Source organism: Nicotiana tabacum, chromosome 6 (genome assembly GCF_000715075.1).
Source record: "Nicotiana tabacum cultivar K326 chromosome 6, ASM71507v2, whole genome shotgun sequence".
Classification (NCBI taxonomy): domain Eukaryota; kingdom Viridiplantae; phylum Streptophyta; class Magnoliopsida; order Solanales; family Solanaceae; genus Nicotiana; species Nicotiana tabacum.
Window position 1 is genome coordinate 215555936 of NC_134085.1, and position 9339 is coordinate 215565274.

A 9339-nucleotide genomic window follows, 5' to 3' on the forward strand; every position below is an offset into this window, starting at 1 on the left:
TCTAACCCTGAACCGGTGGTTCTGGGTTGAATCCCCAGCAGAGTCGCCAGAGCTGTCACACCTCCTTTTTCGCCCGCGCCCCCGAGAAGGGACACGGAAGGGAGTTTTTTCCAAGTAAAGGACAATCGAAATGGGATTTATTTATTTATTTCAGAGTCGCCACTTGGGAGATTTACGGTGTCCCAAGTCACCGGTTGAATCCCGAATCGAGGAAAAGAATGACTCTATTTAACAGTCTGCGCACTAGAAATCCGGATAAGGAATTCTGTTAACCCGGGAGAAGGTGTTAGGCATTCCCGAGTTCCGTGGTTCTAGCACGGTTGCTCAACTGTCATATTCGGCTTGATTATCTGATTTTATACAATTATGAACTTACGTGCAAATTTTAACCATTTACCGCTTTGTTATTATTTATTCAAAGAATTGCAACGTCGTGAGAAGGCATCTCGAATTGCGCCACATAAATGTACCCGCAATTTTTGATACGTTCCAACTTCGTTGAGATTTGGATTTGGGTCACATAAATGTGCACCCCGAGTTTAGAAAAATAACAATTATTAAATACGCGCCTAAAGACTATCGCGTTGTTATTTTTGAGAAAAAGCCGTAAAGTTTGCTATGCGGCCTGTCTCGAAATCTAAGCATTCGACATAACTATCCGTTGAGGGCCCCGCAATTTGTGTATTCTTGTTTGTCGAGGCTCGTCTCATTCATTATTTTTTAAAGGAATTCGCAACGTCATGGACATGCATCTCGAACCACGTCACAATCAATGCACCCGTGGTTGTTGACACATCTCGACTCCGTTGAGATTTGGATTTGGGTCACATAAATGTGCACCCGAGTTTAAGGAGGTAAATTATTAAAGTACGCGCCTAAAGAGACTAACGCGCGGTTGTTTTGGGAAAAGGCTGCGAAGTTCGCTAAGCGGCCGATCCCGAGTTCTAAGTAATTAATACGTACATTTGTGAGGGCCCTACAATCTTTGCGTTTTACTCGGCGAGGCTCATCTCGTCCTTATTATTAAAAGGGCAATCCTAAAAGTGACTATGGTTTTCTATTAAATTTGTCTCTAAACATGAAAGAAGATTTACATGCTTGAAAAGTCCGAGACTTTTAATAATTTTTTGCATATTTGATTAGTTCCGAAATGTCGTTACAAAGTAAAAACGTACAGGAATCCTGGCATGATTCGAGCCACAAGAAATCGTTAACTCACCAAATCACGCCTGCCTATCCTTACTTGTTACTTTAACTAACAACCTTAGACTTACAACTATGCTTCTTTTTCCTTAAAATGTTGCAGTACTTTTTAAGTAACAACTGATGGTAAGATTAATGCTAAGATCTAGTTGACCAAGAACTCAAACAATCATGCTATAATCCAAGATTAGTTAACAATCTACTAGCTATTTCAGGGATTAAACCACAAGTGCTACTTTACAAATTATCGGAAGTTATATCCAACATCCATTACATGGTCAAGTTCTGATTGAATATGAGCTAAACTACGTTATTCCAATAACACGATTTAACGCATAGCAATTTTCTGCAGCCCATTACAAACAACTAGAATGACGAAACTATATTTTTTACAAATTACAGATTCAGTAATGCTTTAAGGAACTAAATAAAATAGTAACAACAAGTTTCAAACAAACAGATTGCTTTTCTGGTTTTCATTTCAACTTCAACTTTTCACATGAATTCATGCTTCACATTTTTCAGCTTACAACAACCATGATAAAGTCATGTACCTGGTAGAGGAACAGAAACAAAGTAGAAAAGAAGTCAGCAGTAGTAGCAGTAGCACAACAGCAGATTCAGCAACACAGCAGCAACCAGGGAAGCCAATAATAACCAGTAATAGACACCTCGAGGCAGATTTAAGGAAAACCAAGCAGCAAACCACGTAGTAACCCAATGGAACATTGCTCAACCAATAGAAAACTAGGAAATAACCAAGCTGAAATCCAACAGTACCAAAAGAACACAGACAGATGCAAGAAACAGTAGTTTCTGATTTGTTACACACTCAAAGGAAAAGACAAGCTGAAGCTCTTTGATGTAAAGCTTAGCCTATATGCCCTCTATTTCTCTAGAGTTTTAGGTTAAATCTCCAGCTTCAACACTCTTGTTTTTCTCTGGCTTCTCAGGATCAGAAAAACCAGCCCCTATTTTGTTCTAAATGAGCCTATTTATAGGCAAAGTAGGCAAGCACCAGGCTGCCTTGATACCTTCAGCCTTTAATTCTGCCCATACCCCTTAATTTCCCATGCCTAGATGTCTTTTCTTGATGCCCACTATATTGTTCCCCATGCTTGTCCTATTGTTCTAATCAAGAGTTATGGGTTTAGAGTATTCATTTTAAACTCCCATGCTCTTATGTCTTGTTCCCCATTGTCATTAAATTAATAGTATTTTAATTAACCACTTGACAGACCCTTAAGTTAATTCTGATAAAACCCTGTCAAATGCCAAAATTACCCTTAACCCCCTGAAGATTACTGTTATGCCCTAACTCTTAATAGCCAGTATATAAACCCTTTTAAATTCAAACTAATCACTGATTACTAACTATCAGATTATACAACTACGACCAACTCAATCCTATCCAAACACACAAAATGATTTCAGACAGAAGGGATGAGGGAATGAGGTTCATGTGGCCTTAAAATAAGCGAGCCAGCTTGGTTCAAAGAAGCAATTGGATACATTCAACAATTTCAACTCAATCACATAAGATCAGAAAAGAAACAAAAATGACAAACACTGGAATGAGTCAAAGAGACAAATTATTGTCATGCTTCCTCCTTCTTTTAATCAAACTAAACGACGATATTTAAACATTCGATTACATGCTATAACGGATAAAAATTAATCGATACACCATTAGACTTAACAGGGCACCTATATGAATCACTTGATGACATTAATCAGATTAAACACGTAGTCCATCACGATAGGTACAACTAACAGATAAACAAAAGAATCGACAAGATAAAAGGTCTTATGAAGACGGATAGAAAAATCAAACAAATTAAACTAACATGTAAACAAACACAAATAACATACAAACAGAAGGAAAGAAAGGAGAAATTACCTCGGAAGCTTAAGAACAAAAATGACCCATGCTCGAACTGGACTCGACCTCTTTGAGGTCGAACGGACTTTAATCGAAGTGTCCTCAACTGAGAACACCTCGATTAAGGTCTATTAGACCCCAACTCTTCCTTTAAACTGGATAGACCCCCATGGTTTTGAGTTCTAGGGTTTACACGGTCCGATTTGGGGCTCGAAGGTCTCTACCTAGATTCGAACCAAACCAAGCTTGGTTTGGTTACGAGTGAGGCCAGGGGAATGACTGGTGTGAATCTGGGGTCGGTTGGTGTAGATCAGGTTTTTGCTCGAACCTTCAAATGAATATTCGAGACGTTCGGGGAAGATTCGAGGTAAGCTGAGTGTGGATTTGGAGAGAGGGGATCATGGTGGTTCAGGGGTGTAATTTTGGTGGGCATCGGAGCCGACGCCGCCGGGTTTTCAGGAGAAGGAAAAAGTGGCGGCTAGGGTTTCAGGAAGGGTTCTCTGAACTCAGAGACCAAGAGAGGGATTTGGCTATGGGGGCTGGGTAGGTGTTTTAGGCTTATATAGTGGGTGGGGTTTTTTAATTCTGGCCGTTTGATCAAACGATATCGACGACCTGGATCATTTGCTTGAGTGGAATCGGTGTCGTTTGGTTAATTGGGGATCGGTTCGAACCGGGCAACGGGTCGGGTACAGGAATGGGTAAGGGAGACGGATTTTGAGCCGTTGGATTCATGGAGATGGATGGCTCGGATCTAAGATGCCTATACGGCGTCGTTTGGACTTATGAGAGATCCGGTCATGTGGATTGGGCCAATGTATCAATTTGGGCCTGATTTCTATTTGAATTTTTGGCCCAAACCGAGTATTCTTTATTATTTTCAACCCTTTTTCTTTTTCTACTTTTAATTAACAATCAATAAAATTCTTAAAATAATTTGTAAAACTAAAATTAGCCTACAACAAAATATTAATTAAACCTTAACAACAATTAACACACGAGGTCAAACATTTAATTAAAAATAAAATTACACAACAGCACACATAAATGACAAAACGCAACAAGATACATATTTTTTGGGATTTTCTTTCTTTTAAAATAAAACATGGTTTAATTAATTCCAAAATGTATAATTAAATCTTAAATGTGCATGCAACATGTATTTTTGTATTTTTTAATTAATCACAACAAGGGTAAATATTTACGGACAAAATAATTACCAAAATGTCATGCAAATTCTCAAAATTGTACACAGATGATATTTGTTTTATTTTTGATTTTTTTGGAGTAGTTTTCGTGAAGCAAAAATTACATGCTCACAGCTTCCATGGAGGTGAGAGGGCAAGGGGGTGGTTTGGAGAAGGAGAGAAGAGGGGGCGGGCAAGTGTTTTAGGGTTTGGGGAAATAAAGAGTGAAAAAAATGGGAAGGGGGGGGGGTTACTCGTTTGGTTATGGGGCGTACCGGGTCGGGTTGACCCGGTAGGGGTTTGGTTAAGGGGTTATCTGGTTTTGGGCTTGTGGTTTAGAATTGAAGAAAAGGCCCAATCCGATTTTTTCTTCTTTTATTGCTTCTTTTTTCTTCTTTTATTTTTTCTTAAACTAAAACTAAATTCTAAAAATCCTAAATTATCTTATAGAACTAAATTAATTTATAAAAGTGCAAATTAACTCTTAATAACAATTAACACACAATTAAAAGGCAATTACGATAAAATCACACAATTTGGACATTAAATGCTAAAAATGCAACGTACATTATTTTTATGATTTTTTTTGTTCTTGTAAAAACAAACTTAATTGCTCCTAATTGTAGAATTAAATCCTAAATGAAAATGCGACATATTTTTGTATTTTTTATTAATTTAACAAATAAACATGCATGGACAAATACAAATAATTATCGAAAAATGCCACGAAATTCTCAAAATTGCATACAAAAGGAAATTTATTTTATTTTGATTTTTTGGGGAGTAATTCTCATATTGGGCAAAAATCACGTGCTTACAGCTGCCCCTCTTTGTCCGAAAACACGAAGAGTTTTCGTGTAAAGATAAAGTGAGCGATTTTTTCCCATCCGAGTACTGCGTGTGAAGCATTTTTTGAAAAGATTTAACCGAACCTTTGCTTCAAAGGTTTCCTACATATCTCTGGCTAGAAGGGAACCAGGTTAATGTAGTTCGGGAAGTTTTGGTAGCTGGGCTTACCATGGGACTGCAATGTTACTGTTGTTGCATGCTGTTATTACTGTTTGCCGACCACCTTATTACACCATGCTGAAAGAAAACAAGAAGCTAGACTAAACTATAGTCTATGAATTACGAAATCTTATCTAGATATTCAGTCGTGCTCTTGTGTCTCTTGTTGCTTTGATGTCTCGGTGAATCCTCGGGTATTTCTTTACCTCTGATTTGTCTTGTATTCTCCCTTGACTGCTGATCTCGAACTGCTTATATCCTTCTCGGGAGCTTCGCATTATTTTTCCATTGAATCTTGAACTGCCTTCCTCTGCTGGGGAATTTTGTTGTTTCCCGCTGGGGATTTCAGTTGTATTCCTCTCTGCTGTTTCTTTACTTCGGGCTCGACTTGTGGTCTTCCTTCTGATTTCTGCTGGGTTTTCTTGTTGTAACCCTCTGCTTTACTGACTTCAAACTTCCATGTATTCCTCTGTTATATGGGCGGGCTCCCAACTTCCGGACTTAAAATGTAAAGATTGAAATGTATTCCTCTGTTATATGGGTGGGCTCCCAACTTCTTCAACTTAAAATGTAAAGGCTGAAATGTATTTCTCTGTTATATGGGCAGGCTCCCAACTTCCGGACTTGAAATGTAAAGACTAAAATGTATTCCTCTATTATATAGGCGGGCTCCCAACTTCTTCAACTTAAAATGTAAAGACTAAAATGTATTCCTCTGTTATATAGGCGGGCTCCTAACTTCCGGACTTGAAATGTAAAGACTGAAATGTATTCCTCTGTTATATGGGCGGGCTCCCAACTTCTTCAACTTAAAATGTAAAGACTGAAATTTATTCCTCTTTTATATGGGCGGGCTCCCAACTTCTTCAACTTAAAATGTAAAGACTGAAATGTATTCCTCTGTTATATGGGCGGGCTCCCAACTTCTGGACTTGAAATTTAAGGACTGAAATGTATTCCTCTATTATATGGGCAGGCTCCCAACTTCAACCAACAACTTTAAAAATAAAGCGTCATTCTGTTCTTCAGGGGGGGCTCCTGACCTTAACAACTTAAAAAATAAAATGCCATTATGTTCTTCAAGGGGGGCTCCTGACCTCAACAACAACTTTGAAAATAAATCGCCACTCTGTTCTTCAGGGGGGGCTCCTGACCTCAACAACAACTTCAAAAAATAAATCACCATTTTGTTCTTCGCGGGGGCTCCTGACCTCAACAACAATCTTTGAAAAATAAATCGCCATTCCTTTCTTCAGGCGGGCGAGATTTTAACAACTTCGAAAAATAATATCGTCATTCTGTTCTTCAGGGGGCTCCTGACCTCAACAACAACTTTGAAAATAAAACGTCATTCCGTTCTTCAAGGGGGGACTCCTGACCTCAACAACAACTTTGAAAATAAAACGCCATTCTGTTCTTCAGGGGGGGCTCCTGACCTCAACAACTTAATAAAAATTTCAACACCTCCATTCTCCAGGCGGGCTCCTGACTTTAGGAGAACTAAACATTGATAATCTTAAGAAAACTAAAAAAATGGCTCCCTTTTTTTTCAAAATCAAACTTCCTTTTTTTTCTTCAAATTATCCTAGGAGAAAATTTAATCAGACTAAGATTTCTATTTTTGTTATCTTAGGAGAAAGTTCATCAGACTAGGTTTTGGTCCTAAGAGAAAATTTATCCGACTAAGATTTTTATCCTAGGAGAAGATTCATCAGACTAGGTGTTTATCCTAGGAGAAAATTCATCAGACTAAGATTTTTATTTTTGTTATCTTAGGAGAAAATTCATCAGACTAGGTTTTGATATCTTATCTTGGGAGAAAAATTCCATCGGACCAAGATTGTATCGGGAGGGAAATTCATCAGACTATGACTTTTTATCCTAGGAGGAAAATGTAAAGATCAAAGATTTGAGAAACTTACCTTTGTAATTTCTTCTTTTCTTTCCTTTTTCCCTTGCGCTGCTTTGTTCCTGTTTCAACTCTCAAGCAAAGAAAAATTTATCAGTTTTAAAATGGTGGCCGATTTGTGGCCTTGCTGGGATAGCTTCCTCCTTTAAAATCTCGGGTTGTCTTCCCACGAGACTGGTGGGGATAATGATGTTGGGGAATTACTTACTTACCTGCTGGGGATAATACCACTAGGGGAGTCTCCTTTCTTCCCCTCCTAAATTTTTTTTCTCTCTCAACATTGCTAGGGATAAAAGAGTTATCATCTTGGGATAATGTTGTTGAGGATAACGCTGCTGGGGAATTTTATTCCTTCAAATCGGATGCTTCATTCTTCTAGAAGCTGTTGGGGATGATAATGGCTTTTGCTTTTTCTAAACACCAGTTTCATCTCTTTGTTCTGTCCGCTGGGGATACAACTCCTTTCATTAAAACTTGTTATTTTCTTTCTTTCAACACTGCTGGGGATAACACTAGTTCAAAACCCACTTCCCTTAAGACTGGTGTTATCTTTCCTCTTCCCCAGGTGGATACCTGACTTACAAAAAAATTTCAAAAATGAAAAGAAAATTTTCTGCCCCAGTTTGATAATCTTCTTTATGGCATGCCTTTCCGCCATCAATGCCATTTCCTTTAAGATTCGAATGTGGTGGTTGGTTGTGATACTCCTACTGGGTATGGCTTTTCCCTTTCTCCTTCCCTGTTATGCGTTCCATCACACTATCAAAACTTGTTGGGGATGATATTATTTGCTGGGGATGATATTCTTGCTGGTCTTAAAACGACTTGACCTGCTTTGGGTCGTTCGGCTAACTTGAAACTTGGGCGATAACTTCCGCCCTTATTGTCGATTCCTTATTCACCAACTTATCAATGTTGTTTTCCATCTGACCATGTATCTTTTCCATGACAGCTGATTCCCCTTGAGGATTTTGCAATGTTTTGCTGATAAACCACTTTCTTTGTTTATTCGCGTCACTGAAAACAACCTTTTCTGCTGGGGATATCCCTCTTCTTTTGTGGCATAGCTCGGAAACTGGCATTTCCCCGACCTTTTAGTCTCATATGAATTTTCCAAATCATGTCCATTGCTCTCCGCGTTGTTCTTTCTTGATTTGTCCACGGGTCTTGGCCTTGAGGTCTATAACCTTTGATTTCGGCGAGGATATCCCTCTTGACACTCGTCCATCCTTTTGTCAATTCCCTCTTGCTGGGGATATCTTTCTTGACACTGGCCTCGCGCTTGTTCCTTGCTGACTATACCACTTGGATGTACTAGTCAGATCTCGTCTTGCATAATTGGAAAGCTGATGGCAGATTTTGAAGTCATTTCTCACTTGTTCTGACCAAACAGACTCTAAAGGGGAATTTTTCTATGAAAGGAGAAAGATAAAAAGGAACAGAATAAAAGACAAAGGAAAGAGATGACTCTCTAACGAGGAATAAAAACCTATCAAATGCGGATACCAACTCTAATGGTCATGACATGCACATATGGCCTATCCTCCATCGTTAATCGCCTTTCACAACTTTCGTCTGGTGCTTTCTTGTATGATTCTCAATATTTATTCGACTTGTAGTGCCCGAAGGGTTTTCACTATCAAGCCTCTCTCATTTTGATTTTTCTCTCGACTTAACCACCTCAAGGTGCCCGTGAAGGTTTTCACCGATAAGTCTCTCTCATTTTATTACTTTTTTGTCGGGGATTAGAGTGTTATTATCGACTTCCATTTGCATGACTTGGCATCTTTCGAAGACTGGTCAAAAGGTCTTTCTTTGGACCGTAATGTGGGGTTTTGGATAGGGCTAGAAAGAAAGGGTATTAGCGGCTCAAAACGAATCAATTTGGGTTCAAAATTTACAACCTTCGGAACCAGATTTCTTTACATCAAACACAACTTCTGCCCCAGTTTCTTGCTTGGGGATTTTTTATTTTTTTATTTTTACACTATGTTACACCCACACTATGCACACTATGCACACTATGACCGAGCCGTGAAGCGCCTACGTATCCTCTTTGAGGAATCAGGTCAAACGTAGTTCCCAATTCCTCTTTATTTTATTTTTTCATTTACCTATTATTATTTTTTCTTTTCTTTCTTTTTCTCATT